Source organism: Equus caballus, chromosome 15 (assembly GCF_041296265.1).
Source record: "Equus caballus isolate H_3958 breed thoroughbred chromosome 15, TB-T2T, whole genome shotgun sequence".
Taxonomy (NCBI): domain Eukaryota; kingdom Metazoa; phylum Chordata; class Mammalia; order Perissodactyla; family Equidae; genus Equus; species Equus caballus.
In genome coordinates, this window is record NC_091698.1 from 53,123,159 (window position 1) to 53,139,735 (window position 16,577).

A 16,577-nucleotide genomic window follows, 5' to 3' on the forward strand; every position below is an offset into this window, starting at 1 on the left:
TTACAGCTCCAATCAGTTAACTCTAAGTAAAGGAGATTATTCTTGATAATCTGGGCGGGCCTCATCCAATCACTTGACAGGCTGTAAGAGCAAACCTGAGGTTTCTCTGAAGAAGTAGAAATTCCGCTTGTTAAATGTAGCTTCAGCTCCTGCCACAGCTTCCAGTCTGCCACCGCCCTACAGATTTCAGGCTTGCCAGTCTCCACAATCATGTAAGCCAAGTCCTTGAAATAAATCTTGATATATGTACAGTTGATCCTCATTATTCACAGATTCCACATTTGTGAATTTGCCTGCTTGCTAAAATTTATTTGTAACCCCCAAGTCAATACTTGAGGAGCTTCTGCCATCATTCATGGGCACATGCAGAGGGGTGAAAAATTTGAGTCACCTAACGTGTACATTTCCAGCTGAAGTTTAATGAGGCGACTCCCTGCCTTCTTGTTCAGCTCTCAAACTGTAAACAAATAGACCTTTTCACGGTCTACTTAGTGCCACAATTTTCATATTTTTGTGCTTTTCGTTGGTGATTATGCTGTTTAAAGTGGCCCCTAAGCATAGTGCTCAAGTGCTGTCTAGTGTTCCTAACACCAGAAGGCTGTGACGTGGCTTACAAGAATATACTCATGTTAGATAACCTTCATTCAGGCATGAGTTAAAGTGCTGTTGGCCGTCAGTTCAATGATAATGAATCAGCAATGTGAATAAGGTCTTTAAACAGAAACACACATAAAACAAGATTGTATCTTGATCCATTGATGAAAATGTGACCAGAGGCTCACAGGAACCTAACCCTGAATTTCCCCTAGGAGCCATTGCTCAGTATTTGCTAATTCAGTGTTTGTGGCAACTGTATAGAACATAACCCCCATGAATAGCAAGAACCAACTCTGTTTGTGTGTGTGTGTGTGTGTGTGTGTGTGTGTGTGTGTGTGTGTGTATGCATGTGTGTACCTCACTGGATCTGCTTCTGGAGGCACCCTGGCTGTTGCAGGTGCAGTACAACGCTTTCTTCTAGAGCTGGCTATACACAGCACAGATGATGAGAGTCTTCTGTCCTTTCTGCATTCTGATCCCTGACAATATTCTGCAGAAGGAGGGAAGAGGTCCACGTACAAACCATCTAGTGAATGTTAACACAGTCATGCACTGCATAACGACATTTCAGTCAAAGGCGGACCGCATATGCGATGGTGGTCCCATGAGATTATAATGGAGCTGAAAAATTCCTGTCACCTAGTCATGGTGTAGCCATCATAAAATCATAGCACAACGCATTACTCACATGTTTGTGGGGATGCTGGTGTAAATAAACCTACTGCGCTGCCAGTCGTATAAAAGTACAGCACATACCATTATGTACAGTACATCATACTTGATAATGATGATAAACAACTATGTTACTCATTTATGTATTTACTATACTTTTATTATTATTTTAGAGTGCACTCTTTCTACTTAGTAAAAAAAATTTACTGTAAAGCAGTATGCCATGTTACATCAGCAGCAGCCTCATACATCTCGTGTTTACTGTGTCTCTTGATTGCATCATTTTCTCTTGTGCTTGATTTAACCTCATGCTGTTTTGTTCATCCTGGCCCCTAAGTGTACAAAATCCAATGCTAATGTTGCCAGTAAGAGGCCAGGTCGAGTGAATGACCTGGAAACAAAATTAAAAGTGATTAAGGACTATGAAGGTGGAAAATCAGTGATGATTATTGCTCGCCAGTCAGGCATGTCCCATTCCACCATAGCTATGATCTTGAAGAATAAGAACAAAGTGATGGAAACTGTTAAAGGATGTGTTTAATTGAAGGCGATGAGACTAACAAAAATTCGAAAAAGTCCTATATCAGACATGGAGAAGCTTCTAATGACCTGGATTGAAGACTAGACCCAGAAGTGTATCTCTCACAGAAAATCAAAAAGTTTATTTATGATGTTGAAAGAAAAGTCTAGACCCGACTACAATGCTGAATTTACTGCTAGCTCTGGGTGGTTTCAAGAATTCAAGAATTGTTATCCATTTCACAACATGAAAGTGAATGATAAGTCTGTGAGTGCTGATGTGAAGGCAGCTGAAGAATTTTTGGAAATTCTAGATAAGCTCATTGTGGAGGAAAATTACTTACCAGAGCAAATATTCAACATGGGTGAAATCTCCCTAATCTGAAAATGGATGCCTGAAAGGACTTCCATCCATAAGGAGGCCAAGTCAATGCCAGGTTTCAAGGCTTTTAAGGACAGGATAACAGTCTTGCTTGGGGGCAGTGTTGTAGGCTGCAAATCTGGCACAGTGAGAAACTTAGGGCCTTCAATCATATCAATAAGCACACACTGCCAGTGTGCTACAGGAGCAATAAGAAGTCATGAATGACACAGATTCTCTTCCAAGATGCCCTCCTAAATTGCCATGCCAGCAAAATGGAGAAATACTGTTTAGAGAATAACATACCTTTCAAGATTTTGCTTCTTGTTGATAATGCTCCCAGACATCACCTTTCATTAGTGATCTTCATCCCAATATCAAAGGTGTGTTTCTCCCTTCAAACACCACCTCTTTAATCCAACCAATGGATCAAGGAGTTATAGCAGCTTTTGAGGCCTACCACCTGCGGAGGACCTTTGCCCAAACTATTGCTGCAACTGAGGAAGATACTGAGAAGACACTGATGCAGTTCTGGAAAGAATACATCTATGACTGCATCAAGAACCTTGCATGTGCTTGGAGTGATGTCACCAAGGAGTGTATGAACGGCGTCTGGAAGAAGATGCTCAAGAGGTTTGTCAGTGGCTTCACAGGATTTGCCAAAGATGAGGAGGTTGCAAAAATCAACGAGGCTGTGGTTGAGACGGCGGACAGCTTTACCCCGGGTGTGATGAGGATGCTACTGAGGAGCTCCTACAAGTCGTTCCTGAGCAAGTGACTAACGAGGAGTTGTTGGAACTGGAACAGGATGCACAGCTGGAGAAGAGGCAAGAGAAAAAGAAACTGCAGGAGAAGAAAAAGAAGAACCTCCAAGAAAATTCACAGTGAAGGGGTTAGCAGAAGCTTTTGCAGATGTCAACAAGCTCCTTAAAAAGTTTGAAAACACGGACCCCAACCCCAAAAGGTTTTCATTAATAGAGAGGAATTTCATAGTGCACTGCCTGCTTACAAGCAAATCTATGGTAAAAAAAAAAAAAAAAAAAAAAAAAGAAACAAACCAAGCAAACCACCACAGACATATTTCTGAAAAGAGTCACACCTCCTCAAGAAGAGCCCCAGGCAGGTCCTTCAGGAAGTATTCCAGAAGAAGGCATCATAATCATAGGCGATGACAGCTCCAGGCGTGTAATTATCACTGAAGACTTTCCAGTGGGACAAGATGTGGAGGTGGAAGACCGTGATATTAATGATCCTGACCCTGTGTAGGCCTAGGCTGACGTGTGTATTTATGTCTTAGTTTTTAACAAAAAAGCTTAAATAGTTAAAAAAAAAAATTTAAGTAGAAAAAAGCTTAAAGAATAAGGATAGAAATAAAGAAAATGTTTGTACAGCTGTACAGTGCATGTTTTAAGCTGTTATTACAAAAGAGTCAAAAAGTTAAAAAAGATTAGAAAGTTTATAAAGTAAAAAAGATACAGTAAGCTAATGTTAATTTATTATTGAAGAAAGAAATATTTTTTAATAAATTTAGTGTGGGCCAAGTGTATGGTGTTTATGAAGTCTGCAGTAGGGTACGGTACTGTCCCAGGCCTGCACATTCACTCACCACTCACTCACTGACTCACCCAGAGCAACTTCCAGTCCTGCAAGCTCCATTCGTGGCAGGTACTCTACACACATGTACCATTTTTAATCTTTTATACCGTATTCTTCTGTAGCTTTTCTATATTTAGATACATTTAGATATACAAATATTTACCATTGTGTTACAGTTGCCTACAGTAGTCAGTACAATAACGTGCTGTGCACGTTGTAGCCTTGGAGCAGTAGGCTATATCATAGGGCCTAGGTGTGAAGTAGGCTGTACCATCTAGGTTTGTGTAAGTACATTCTCTGATGTTCACACAACGACGAAATCGCCTAACAAAGCGTTTCTCAGAATGTATCCCTGTCGTTAAGCAACACATAACTGGAGTCCCTTTTTAAAAGCAAAGTTTTTCTCTTACTAATTCATACTTAGGGACACAAAATAAACACAGACCCTATAATCTGAATGTTACTCCGTCTCCCTGATACAGAGAGAAGTAGGCTAGACTAGGTAATAGCTGGAAAGCATTTCAGCATTTTTAATGTAATTTGTCTGATGAGCCCCAAAATTACTTTTCCAATGTAAACCAATCAAGTATATTCCAATTTGAGTGTCTTTACCAAAAATAAACTTCTTTATGAATGTATAAAAAGATAATTAGACTGTCTCCAAGGCATTGGGCTTATTCCCAAAGGTGGAAAGAAGCCAGCATGTCTCACAGTAAAATGCAGGCACCAAGGCAAGGACTCCACTGCCCTAGAGGCCAGTTTTATCCTTCTCAGAGGCTGTGGTTGTGAGTCTAGTTGCCTGGTCCACAGCTGCAGACTCCATTCCTAATTCTAAATTTGTCATCTTCCATCTTGCACTGTCTGTCACAGGAGGGACTGACAAAGAGGAGCAATGTCTTAGATCAAATCCCGCCATGCTCCTGGCCAAGCTCACGCCCTGTGTAGGGTGCGTCAGCAACGCCAGCTCTGTGGGTATCCTGCACTTCCCCCTACGTGCCCACTGACACCTGAATGAGCCTTGAAAAGACTTACAAATAATTCTTTTTTTACGTCAAGAAGGTGTCACAGCTAAGATTAAGCAACATGCATCAGCCATCATTGATCCTGAAATAAAATGCTGTCTGGACAAAAAAGGAAAAAGCTTCTTTCATGCACAGCTTCCAGGAAATCAGAAAACCATTTAGTTCTCAGACCAGCCACAATGTAACTCAAGCGTCAAAAAGCATTCAACGTAAACAGAGGAAGGAGAGTGTAATACATTTGAAATCTATTTGTATTCAAAGGGTTTCCTTTTTAATGTTTAGCAACTTCCTTGACATGAACAAGATTCTAAGCCGTTAAATGGTAGACTGGGAGCTGCCTTGTTCTGTGGCTATTAAATTCTTATACTAAATAAGAATGATATACGAAATAAAATTAAAATGAGTGAAAAAAAGGGGTACCCTCCTCCACTAAATAAGTTGTAGAAATATATGTAGTAAACAAATTGATTGAGTCAACAAACTCAGAAAAAAAAAATGTCTAAATGTCTAAACAGGACTAAGTCCTATGAAGTTTGGCTTACAACGTCCACCTCTCCCCGTGGCTCTTTGTCCCACATCTTCACACGCTGCTCGTCACCTCCCCTTCCCCCACACCAGGGGTCAAGTGTTCCCTTCTCCTGCTCTCAGCTGGTCATTCCCTTTGAAAGATTCAATTAAGTCAGGGATTGGAAGCTGTATCCCACAGGCCAAATGCAGCCCACCTCCTGTTTTGTAAATGAAATTTTATAGAAACCTAGCCATGCTCATTCCTTATGTACCATCTATGGCTGCCTTCATCCTACAATGGCAGAGTTGAGTAGTTGCAACAGAGACCTTATGGCCCACAAAATCTAAAATATTTACTATCTGATCCTTTACAGAAAAAGTCTGCTGACCCCTGACTGAAGTCTTTCACACTAAGGTATAATAGTTTTAATATGTTACTCTTCTAGGAATTACTTGGATTTTAATAGGAAGTAACCTCTTAATCTAAAGGAATTAATGGCTAATAATAGTATTTCAGTCATCAGCAATGGGATGCTCAGGAGATATTTGGGGATGGAAGGATTTTTTTAAATTCAATTACTACCTATTCCACCCACCCATCAACCCAGTTGTGGGTCCACATATCGAGGATCTTAATAGGAGGATGCAATGGTATGGAGAAAGACTTGAAAGAGAGGTTCTTCTGAAAGCAGTTTGGGAGTGCTGCCGATGGCATTGTGGAGTGGGAGACACATAACCCAAGAGATTATAATTTGTCTCAGTCTGCCTCAAATGTTTATTCTTATCATCCGTAAACTAACAAAAACATTTTGAGGTCCATTTAAAGAGAGTCAGATTTCTGACATCAGTTGTCCCCTAGTCTTTTGACTTTTACTTTTCACGAGTATCCAACTTCACAAAAATAAATCTTGTTTATGGCACAGAGAAGATTTTCTCTCTGAAGTTCCCATGAGCAGTGTTATTTATCTGTAAGGAAGTTTCCTACAATAAAACAGCAACAGAGAGCTCATGGTGCAGCCTTGCTTCCAGAACACGGGGGCATAATTCTCACGGGTGTTATAAAGCAGACTCAGCAAGCCTTTGAAGTGGCCACCCTACAAAATGGAAACAAGAACATCTGGTTTCCCCGATGTGAATCAGAGGCTAAACGTGCATGGGGAGCAATGATCACTCCTAACATTTCAATTTGTTCAGGATACTACATCTCAAAATGGTCTCCAGAATTCTCTTGTTTAATTCTCAGGACAATCCCTTGACGTGAAAATTGTCAACCTCTTTTTACAGGTAAGGAAATGAAGGATCTGGAGGGTTAAATGACTCACCCTAGATCAAACAACTATTGGAGGTGGAGTAGGATGGAAAATTCAAGTCTTCAGAGTCCTCTCAGAGTCGAAGGTTTATTGTCAGAGCCCACGCTGGAGGGAACCTGGGCCTTCCTCAAGAGCAGTTAGACAAGCACATTCACGGAACTCTTGAAGGTCAAGGTTTTGCCACTGATCAGATACCAGAGTGGTAGGCAGCAACCTAAAGAGGAATAGACTCTGTTCAGATGTACCCATGAGCTATCCATGTTGACCAGGAAGCCACTGCACACGGCTCCTTGACCCGCCTGGGATGGTGGTCACATGCTACTGGCACTTTAAGAGGACTTTGTGCAAACTAGAAAAATGCAGACCAATTACACAAAGATGTTCCTTCCTTCAGCTGACCCAGCCCTGGGCCAGGGCTCAGCTCAGTAAGCTGAGCAGGTCAGATCCACCCCCCGCTCAAGCCCTCCACCCAGAGAAGGCACCGCTATATAGCTACAGCAGGTACAACCAATCCTATGCCCAAGCAGTTCAGAGACCTCCCTTCACCAGGAGGGGACATTTCTCAAAAGAAAGAAAAACTTATTGAGAAGAACTGAATCCATAAGGGACAATAAACATTACACAGTTTACCAAGAAGGTAATAGGCACAGCCTAAACTCAGTAAGGTTTAGGTAGCGATGATAGTCTTTCTGAGCTGGAGCACCGCATCTGTTCATGGTCTACGTCATCTCCCTTTTGCCTGGTTCTCCCTCCTAGCTAAGCCCCTCTCTATATGCCACTCAAGCCCATTTCCCCCACTAATTCAGATTCTGCCACATTTAACAGGAACATGCTTAAATCAGAGGGAACAGACAGCTAGCAGAAGGGTGGAATTATTCTTTTTGAGTGAGTGGGTGGCCATCCCATTCAGCATGTCTCTCTCTCAGTCCATGACAGGAGATCCTGCTGGGATGGGACACCTCCTCCAAGCCTACACATTTCCAAGAGGCCAACTGCCATCAGAGCATGCTGAGTCTCTTCCCATTCCTCCTCTAAATGTTCTGGGAGGCCACACCATGCCCTGGCCACTGGGCAAAGTCCAGCTGAGCTCATTAATCATATTACAGTCACCTTTCCTGCTCAGAGATCAAAGGTGGCAAAAGCTCGCAATCCTCTTTTGAGTTGTGTTTTCTTAGGATCTGAAGGAAGAGTGGATCCAAGAGCACAACGACAGCTCCAGCCAACCTTGGGAGAGACCATTAAGGTCAACTCAAGGTGCAGCTACCAAGAAAGCAGGAGGAGAGTGAGCTGGGAGCACAGCTAATCCCAGCCACTCCTTCATGTCCCACAACCAAGAAGCATCGAGAGCAAGACTGTAAGGCAGGGGTAGAAATGGGCCCGCAGACTAAAATGTTCAATTTACACTAAACACATTCAATTTAAAGCTGCCCTCTCTTGCATTTACACAGCATGCCAAAGGGGGTGCTGAAATCATTTCCAGTCTTGTTCTGATAGTCACTACCACCACAGTCCACATAAAAATTGTTGAGCAAGTTGTTTCAACAACTTCTTATCACCTTTTCTACACCCTTCCCTTTAAAACTCCATATTCAGATTTGGATTTTAATCATTTTCTTATAGAGTTTGGGGTTCAGTTACCATTTTCATAACAGATATGGTGCTTGTAGCGTCCCTGGGTCCCTTACCAACAACTTTTGTCAAATAATGAGGTGTCTAGAGAACTTTGACATTCTACCACGTTTTCAGGAGTATATCCTACCCCAGGTTAGCCTATACCTTTGTGATATTTACCTGCATCAGTTCAGCCAAAATTCTAAGGATAAAATATAGCCAAAGTATATTTTCTGATGGCATGAGAGTCTGTTAAAACAATTTACAAGAGGGTTATTGTTTTTGAAAATGATTACCAAAAACAACCTTCTGATATTATCTATAAACAGAGTCAAGTCACCACTGGAAGAGTAAGTTCCACTCCCTTCCCTATGGTAAATGATGTCAGCTGTCATAATAATTGTACTGAGACTATAGGATGGATGAGTCAGTAATGTCAAATAATCCAGCAGCATACTATGAATTGAAGACTATATTAGAAAACAACCATTCCTAGAAAATTACTGACTGGCATAGAGTCAAAATGCATAATAGACAATTTTGGCAAGTTTGCTGCTTTATAAACAACCAAAGATAAACTGGAATTTATTGAGTGCTGTTACACATCACAAAATCCTAGGTAGGAAAAATAGACCAGCATGTGGTTCTGGAAAATACTGACACTAAGAGGGTTTCTTAGTTCAGGCTGCTATCACAAAGTACATAGACTGGGATGCTTATAAACAACAGGGATTTGTTTCTCACAGTTCTGAAGGCTGGAAGTCAGAGATCGGGGTGCTAGCATGGCCAGGTCCTAGTGAGGGTCCTCTTCTGGGTTGCAGCTGTCAACTTTCGCACGTATCCTTCCATGGTGGTGAGCAGAGAGAGGAAGCAAGCTTTCTCGTGACTCATAAAGACACTAATCCCATTCGTGAGTGCTCCATCCACATGACCTCGTCTAACCCTAATTACCTCCCGAAGGCCCCACCTCCTAATACATCACACTGGTGGGGGAGGGGTAGAGTTTCCAAATATGAATTATGGGAGGACATAAGCATTCAGTCCACAAGAGGAGGACATGCGGGAATATTAAAATACAGTAAGGAGGGTCTGATCTCTTCACCGTTAGCACACTGCTGGACAAAGAATGGGTACTCATAAAATGGCTGCTAAGGTAAACCAAGTTATTCTTTTCTGTCAGTGGTGTGGTTATACATCTACAAATTGAGGAATTTTTATGATTTAGAGGCAGATCATATTTTGCTGGCAATTTCCTTCAAAATATGCTAATAAGTATTCTTAGCCCATAGGCTCCTTCCAGAAGAATAGGTTTATACCACCAAAAGCCACCAATGGTACAAAATCACTTAATTTTACTATCACCAAGAAGAGGCTCTTAATTTCCCACAGCAGAAATACTAAGGAAAAAATTCTTTCAAGGCACTTTTCGGTATAGGGAGAATTTCAAGAAATAGTCAATCAGGGTAAAGGCAGGGGCAAGCCATGCCCCAGGACTGACCCTAGACTCACTTCCTGGAATTCACACAGTTCACAGACTTTCTCTCCTGCATAGACACCTGCAGGACAGCCACTTGCATGTGAGGCCTGCCAGGTTCCAGGAAAGGCTCGTGGCTCTGCCCCCATGGCCAGGAGTCCAATGCTGACAGGTCAGTGTACAAAAGCTGTGAGCAAACAACCAGGGCTCTGCTTTTGCTTTCAAGCTGCCTGGGGAAAATGCTGACGTCTCGCAACCTCTCTTCCTGTCTCTGTCTTCCTGTTGATCTGTGTGTGCTTTGATAACCTCCTCACTTATGACTCATTTCACTTCATCCCAAAAGAAGAATGGAAAGAAATGACGAATTCAGACTACCTGTTAGTACCCATTCAGGTGAACCCCTCTTGATTAAGGCGGCCCAGAATGACAACCCCAGATTAAAAAGATGATGAATAAATGATGAGGTGATTATTCACACTACAAAACAGTTTTAGAACAAAGAAGGATAAAGCTGGAAAGCAGTGTTAGAGATCTTTTGTTGCACTCGCCCTCTAAATTATAGAGGAGAAAACTGAGCTCACAGAGGGAAATGACCTTCTCATTCCTAACTCATACTTTTTAGAAAGGAAAGTTTTGGTTGCTTTTTTTTTAAAGATTGGCACCTGAGCTAACATCCGTTGCCAATCTTTTCTTCTCCTTCTCCTTCTCCTTCTCCTTCTCCTTCTCCTTCTCCTTCTCCTTCTCCTTCTCCTTCTCCTTCTCCTTCTCCTTCTCCTTCTCCTTCTCCTTCTCCTTCTCCTTCTCCTTCTCCTTCTCCTTCTCCTTCTCCTTCTCCTTCTCCTTCTCCTTCTCCTTCTCCTTCTCCTTCTCCTTCTCCTTCTCCTTCTCCTTCTCCTTCTCCTTCTCCTTCTCCTTCTCCTTCTCCTTCTCCTTCTCCTTCTCCTTCTCCTTCTCCTTCTCCTTCTCCTTCTCCTTCTCCTTCTCCTTCTCCTTCTCCTTCTCCTTCTCCTTCTCCTTCTCCTTCTCCTTCTCCTTCTCCTTCTCCTTCTCCTTCTCCTTCTCCTTCTCCTTCTCCTTCTCCTTCTCCTTCTCCTTCTCCTTCTCCTTCTCCTTCTCCTTCTCCTTCTCCTTCTCCTTCTCCTTCTCCTTCTCCTTCTCCTTCTCCTTCTCCTTCTCCTTCTCCTTCTCCTTCTCCTTCTCCTTCTCCTTCTCCTTCTCCTTCTCCTTCTCCTTCTCCTTCTCCTTCTCCTTCTCCTTCTCCTTCTCCTTCTCCTTCTCCTTCTCCTTCTCCTTCTCCTTCTCCTTCTCCTTCTCCTTCTCCTTCTCCTTCTTTTCCCCAAAGCCCCCCAGCAAACAGTTGTATATTCTAGTTGTAGGTCCTTCTGGTTGTGCTATGCGGGATGCCTCCTCAACATGGCCTGATGAGCAGTGTCATGTCTGTGCCCAGGATCCGTACCCCAGAAATCCTGGGCTGCTGAAGCAGAGTGTGCAAGCCTAACCACTCAGCCACAAGGCCGGCCCCCAGAAAGGAAAGTTTGGCCACGGGAATTTTCATTTTTTAGAGCAATCAAAATATGATTTTATTTAAAAATACAGTCATGCATTGCTTAAGAACAGGGAAATGTTCTGAAAAATGCACTGTTAGGTGATGTCATCATTGTGAGAACATCATAGACTGTACGTACACAAACCTAGAAGGTGTAGCCTACTACACACCCAGCCTATATGGTACTAATCTCATGGGACCACCATCATATATGTGGTCTGTCATTGAGTGAAACCACATTATGCAGCGCAGGACTGTATTTAACTTATACACACATTCCTGGGAAAATGCTATATTGAAGGACAATGGCTCATGAAATGGAGTATGAATTTATGTGGTACTACAGATATAGAGTATGTAGTTCTAAACCCTAGAATAATGGATCCTATTCCATATCCAAATCAGTTTTAGTGCTTCCTATTAACAACTTGTGTTTGGAATACATGCATATTACGAACAGAACCGCCCAGATGGTCAATTAATAAACAATCTTGGATTCTATGTTGACATAAATATATTTTTAAAACTTGACAGGATACAAATTATTAACAAAGTCAAGGTTACCTCATTTGCTCTTGAAAACCTTTGTGGTCACTCTCTCAGCTGCCTTCTTAATACTCTCCAGCATCATTTCCACAACTTGCCCCTGTGATTTTTCAGGTAGCAGCTGTGTGAGCAACTAGTCCTGTGCACGTGAACACACACGTGCACGTGCGCACACATGTACGCACACACATGCACACACACATGATGCTCCCAAGAACAAAAGCTGGCACAGAACATTAACTCAATTCAATAGAAAATGCCTTCTTTCTTTCTTTTTTTAAAATCTTGGTGCAGGCACCCTTGTTAGGGACATACTGTCAGTCTGGGCTTTTGTCCTAGCTGGCTCCTGATTTTTTAATGTATGCTGAAAATGCCACTCCTCCAAACACACTCGGTGGAGGCCACTTTGGATTGCTGCCACCTGCCCTCACTGTATTAAGAAGCATGGATCCATTACTATTATGGAGCCTGAAGTGGAGCCAAGAAGAAACCTCAAAGGGCCCTCTCCCCAGACATATGTGAGTAGAATAGAAATGAGATACAAATGATAGCACGAAGCCTCCGGTGCTCTGCAGGGGAAGCAAGGGGCTGTGTTGTAGGCCAGGAAGAAGTTCTGGTTCTCGGGAGAGAAATGAAATTAAAGCATGTTATCCTTTGCATATGAAGTTTCTTCAGACCCATCATCAACAGAGTGGGGTTTTTTCTGTTTATTTCCCCAATGTGGGAATTGGAATTCCTTAAAGCAAAGGCAGAGATTCAAGGCTGGCCAGGGCTGAGTTGAGAGAAGTGTCCATGATTTTCTAAGTACCCAGGATCCACATCCTGCTAATCATATAACAGAGGAAGCAATTGAGTATACTCATTTATACTAAAGTGTTAGAGACTTGATCTGTTACTTCTCCCAGAGGTGTCTGCACTCAAGAGGTAGTTGCTTTCCAGAACAAACAATATTTAACCTAAAGGAAAATACAGAATTAATGGTAAAATTTCAGTCACCAGAGCTATTATATCACCCTACCCAGGAAACCATCTATTAATACAAGGGTGGATCTAAATATATCTGTCTGATGACGTGACAGGAAAAAAGGGGAGTGTCATACATAGCAAACCTAGAAAAGTAAGTCATGACTTCTGCTATTTTTTCCTCCTCCTCCCCTTACCAATCATTCTAGCCCTCATAATTGTTCCTGCAACTTCGTGCTTCCAATTCCATTGCCCCTGTGTCTAAACCAGTTCTGAAGATTCAGCAAAGCATGTCACGTGTTTTATTGGGAAAGATAAACTCAGTGCTGAGTTCAGTGCAAAATGAAATTAGAGGTCAAAAACAATGCCACAAAGGGGCCCGCCCGTGGTGTAGTGGTTAAGTTTGTGTGCTCCGCTTCAGTGGCTTGGGGTTTGCAGGTTCGGATCCCTGGTGTGGACCTAGCACTGCTTGTCAAGTCACACCGTGGCAGCATCCCACATAAAATAGAAGAAGACTGACACAGATGTTAGCTGAGCAACAATCTTCCTCAAACAAAAAGAGGAAGATTGGCAACAGATGTTAGCTCAAGGCCAATCTTCCTCACCAAAAAAAAAAGCCCCATAAAAAACAACAAATGCCACAGAATAGAATAAAATGGCAAAAATTCAGGTGGAAATCTTAGGTCACGCAAGACCTAGTGCAAATAGCACACAAAGCCGCAGGAAGCACTAATGTTTTAATGGGAAAGGACACTTAAGCTAATGATGCTTGATTGTTTTTTGCTTTTATTATGAGAGCAAGAAGAGAAAAAAATCCATTTGGTTGTGTCAGGGTCAGAGAAGTTACCATATATTTGCTGACCAACCACATCTCAGTGTCTCTCTGTCATTGCTTCAAACTCGTGCATTATCACCTTTTCCTGCACTCTCCCGCTCCAGCAAGACACGATCAAGTGACTGTACTTCAGTGTGGAACCAGGAGTGGGAGGAGCGGTCCGCCCCAGGGGCAGGCCGTCCAGCAGTGCAGGCCTGGAGACGACTTGAAAAACAATAATAAAACCAACTAAAAAGCCAGTCTGCTTTCTATTATCACCATGGCAAGCAATTCTAAACAATGTCAGTAATAAATCAACCCCAAAAAAGTCTTTTGTTGGTCTAGGTTCGAAGATATTGCTGCAATTGCTATTGAGTTTTAATGGTATAAGTGTAAGTTTCAATTGAGTACATTTTTTACTGCTTCTCCTTTAGTAAACATATGCTACATGGAAGTTGATTCTGTGAATAAACTCCGTGCTTTTATTTTGAGAGTAAGTGCATAACTAAGCTTGCTTTGGGCACAAGTCTCCAACCTCTCTTGTACGATATAGTCAACAATTGATTGTTTAAACAATTGATTCAAAATAAACAATGATAGCACAGTGATTGTTAAGACAAACAGAACTTGAGTTACTTCAATTATGTCATTCTGCGTGACCACTTTGAGTTCTTTATTGTGTTTAAATTTTCTGGGGTTTATTGTGAAACGGGATTTTTATGCATCTCTGCCAAATGAATCCTTATGTCTAAGATTTTTCCTACTTATTTAATCTATTGCTTCATGTGAAAGAAGCCTTTCAAAGGTAAAATTAATAGAAAGTGTTCTTGGATCAAAGATAGATCAATACTTCATGAATATAGGAAGAAAAACAAGTTTGACAAAGTCATTGACAAATTTGCAGAAGTTAATCGCAAAAACAGAAACTGTAAGATTGCTGTTCATTACTGTGAAAGACCAACACGTAGGTCTAAGTTTTCATCTCTTCCTTCAAAAACTACCTTAATGAAATTAAAAGTATTAGTCCATAACTCTTCCTTTTTTGGATTATAATATTTATTTTTAATTTCTCTAATTGATATGATACAAAGTGTCATGAAAGTACATTTCTTTTCTGGCTATTATTACTCTTGGTTTCATTGTGTGATTATTACTAAAAATGATTTTGTCATCTAGGAAAGAGGTGTTAGAAATGATCCACTCCGGGTTTCGAATATTAGCCTTAGCACCCTAATATGTTACCTGTTCTGTTTGGGAGCTCCCTGACTCTCTCCCTCCCATACAGCCTCATCCCCCACCTCCCACTCCCTCTTATCCCACCACCCCACCCATCACTGCTAATAGGACCTATTAGTCAAGTGTTAGAGAAAGATAGATATGATGCACTTGAAATAATTCATCCCTCCTCCCAGGTTCTTCTTCTGTCTTTCTCCCACTTTCTCTTGTAGAAAAAGGAGTTAAGTTACAAAATTAGAAGGGCTAAAACTCATTCCTCCACTCTCTCTTGCCATTTGTCAAGAGTAAAGATGAGCAGAGGCTTGACCCTCCAGGACCTACCTTGCCACCTGTGTGAGGCTGGGGAGGAGGTGGGAGAGAGGAGGATTCAGCAAGCACAAGCCCTACTGGACTCTTGGACTCCTGTGTCAAGCCATCTCCAGCCGGGAGCACTCAGTGGCTTTCCTTTCTGGAGGGAGTCTGATGATCTAAGTCCTAGTGCCCTCCCAATACCACAAGAACACTTAGTCCTAAGATGCAGCATGAATCAGCACTGCCTGGAACCCACATCCCTTCCGCCCTCCACACTCAGGCCCCAGCATCACCCTTAGTCCCACAGAGAGACGGGAGTTTACATGCAAGTCCCCACACACACACCCCTCCCCATCTGGGCAGCCTGATGCCCCTAACTCTGAATAATCAATAATCAACTTCAGTTCTAGGAAGGTTCCTAAGTCTTTCAACAGTGATTCATTATGTTATTAAGTGTTACATTTCCTTCATGTTGGTGACGGGGAAAAGTTATGATATTTATTTTTCGTTTTTACTTATGGAATATAACGAATTCCACTGATGACCTATTTCTGAAATCCACCAATCAAAAGAACTTAGAGAGTTCACCATAGTAACAGCTCAGTGTTGGTTGCTCAACTGAGAACCACACAGCACAGGAGGCCTGGGCCAATCGTGGGGCAGAGTAATGCTACCATCTCATAGCAACCAAGAGATCTGCATGGCAACATCAGTTGCTATATAAAAGAAAAATTAGAAACAATATTGTGCTAGGGAGAAATAAAGGTATTAACTGTTAAGTCATAGTTGAGTCACAGTTGTGAGGACCTATCCTAAAATATCCACCCAAACAGTTCAGAGGATACCTGTCAGATCCAGTAGTCCATGTGCCAGGAACCCTTCACCCACGGCCAACTGGGACCACCTGAGAGCGAAAGAGAGGCGACCATCCACAAAACAGGCTGCTTCCGAAGAGGAAGGGAAAGAGTCCTTGAATACTAGGAACTATGAGGCCGATTTGGAAAGTAAATTACACATAAATCATCACATTTAATCCCATGAGGGAGGCAAGGCACATATTATCGTTATCACTGAATTTTCCATCTCCCCCTGACCCCAAATCTGTTCCTCCCCCAGCTTTCTCATCTCCGTTAATGCAACACAATTCTTTCAGTTGCTCAGACCAAAAACCTCAGAGGCTTCCTTGACTAATTTCTTTCTCTCATACTCCGTCCGATCCACCAGCAAACACGTTCTTTCTGCTTTCAAGATACATCCAGAATCCTACCACCTCCACAGCCACACCCTAGTCCAGACCAACCACCATCTCTCACCTGGAGGCAATAGCTTCCTAATCTGTGTCTCTCCTTCCTGCCCTTGCCCACCTACAGTCTATTCTCAACACAGCAGCCAAAGCGACCCTTCCAAAACCCAAGTCCTTGGCTCACAACCTTTCGGTGACTTCCCATCCTCTCTCACAGTAAAAACCCAAGTCCTCACCATGGCCTACAAGACTGCACACAACTTAACTCC

At 42.2% G+C, this 16,577-nt stretch overlaps 1 long non-coding RNA gene across 2 annotated transcripts in view; it reads right to left on the reverse strand.

The window, feature by feature from the left end:
- LOC138917676 (uncharacterized) overlaps positions 1 to 15,339 on the reverse strand; it is a 69,280-nt gene extending 53,941 nt beyond the window's left edge. Inside the window, exons 1-2 of one of the 2 annotated variants that reach the window (XR_011426021.1) lie at positions 15,096 to 15,243; positions 6,597 to 6,798 (exon numbers count right to left, since the gene is read on the reverse strand). This is a non-coding gene — a long non-coding RNA (uncharacterized lncRNA). Of the gene's footprint in view, positions 1 to 6,596; positions 6,799 to 15,095 lie in introns of both variants that reach the window. The other variant, XR_011426020.1, reaches the window with a different exon arrangement.
- Positions 15,340 to 16,577: the final 1,238 nt, after the last annotated feature.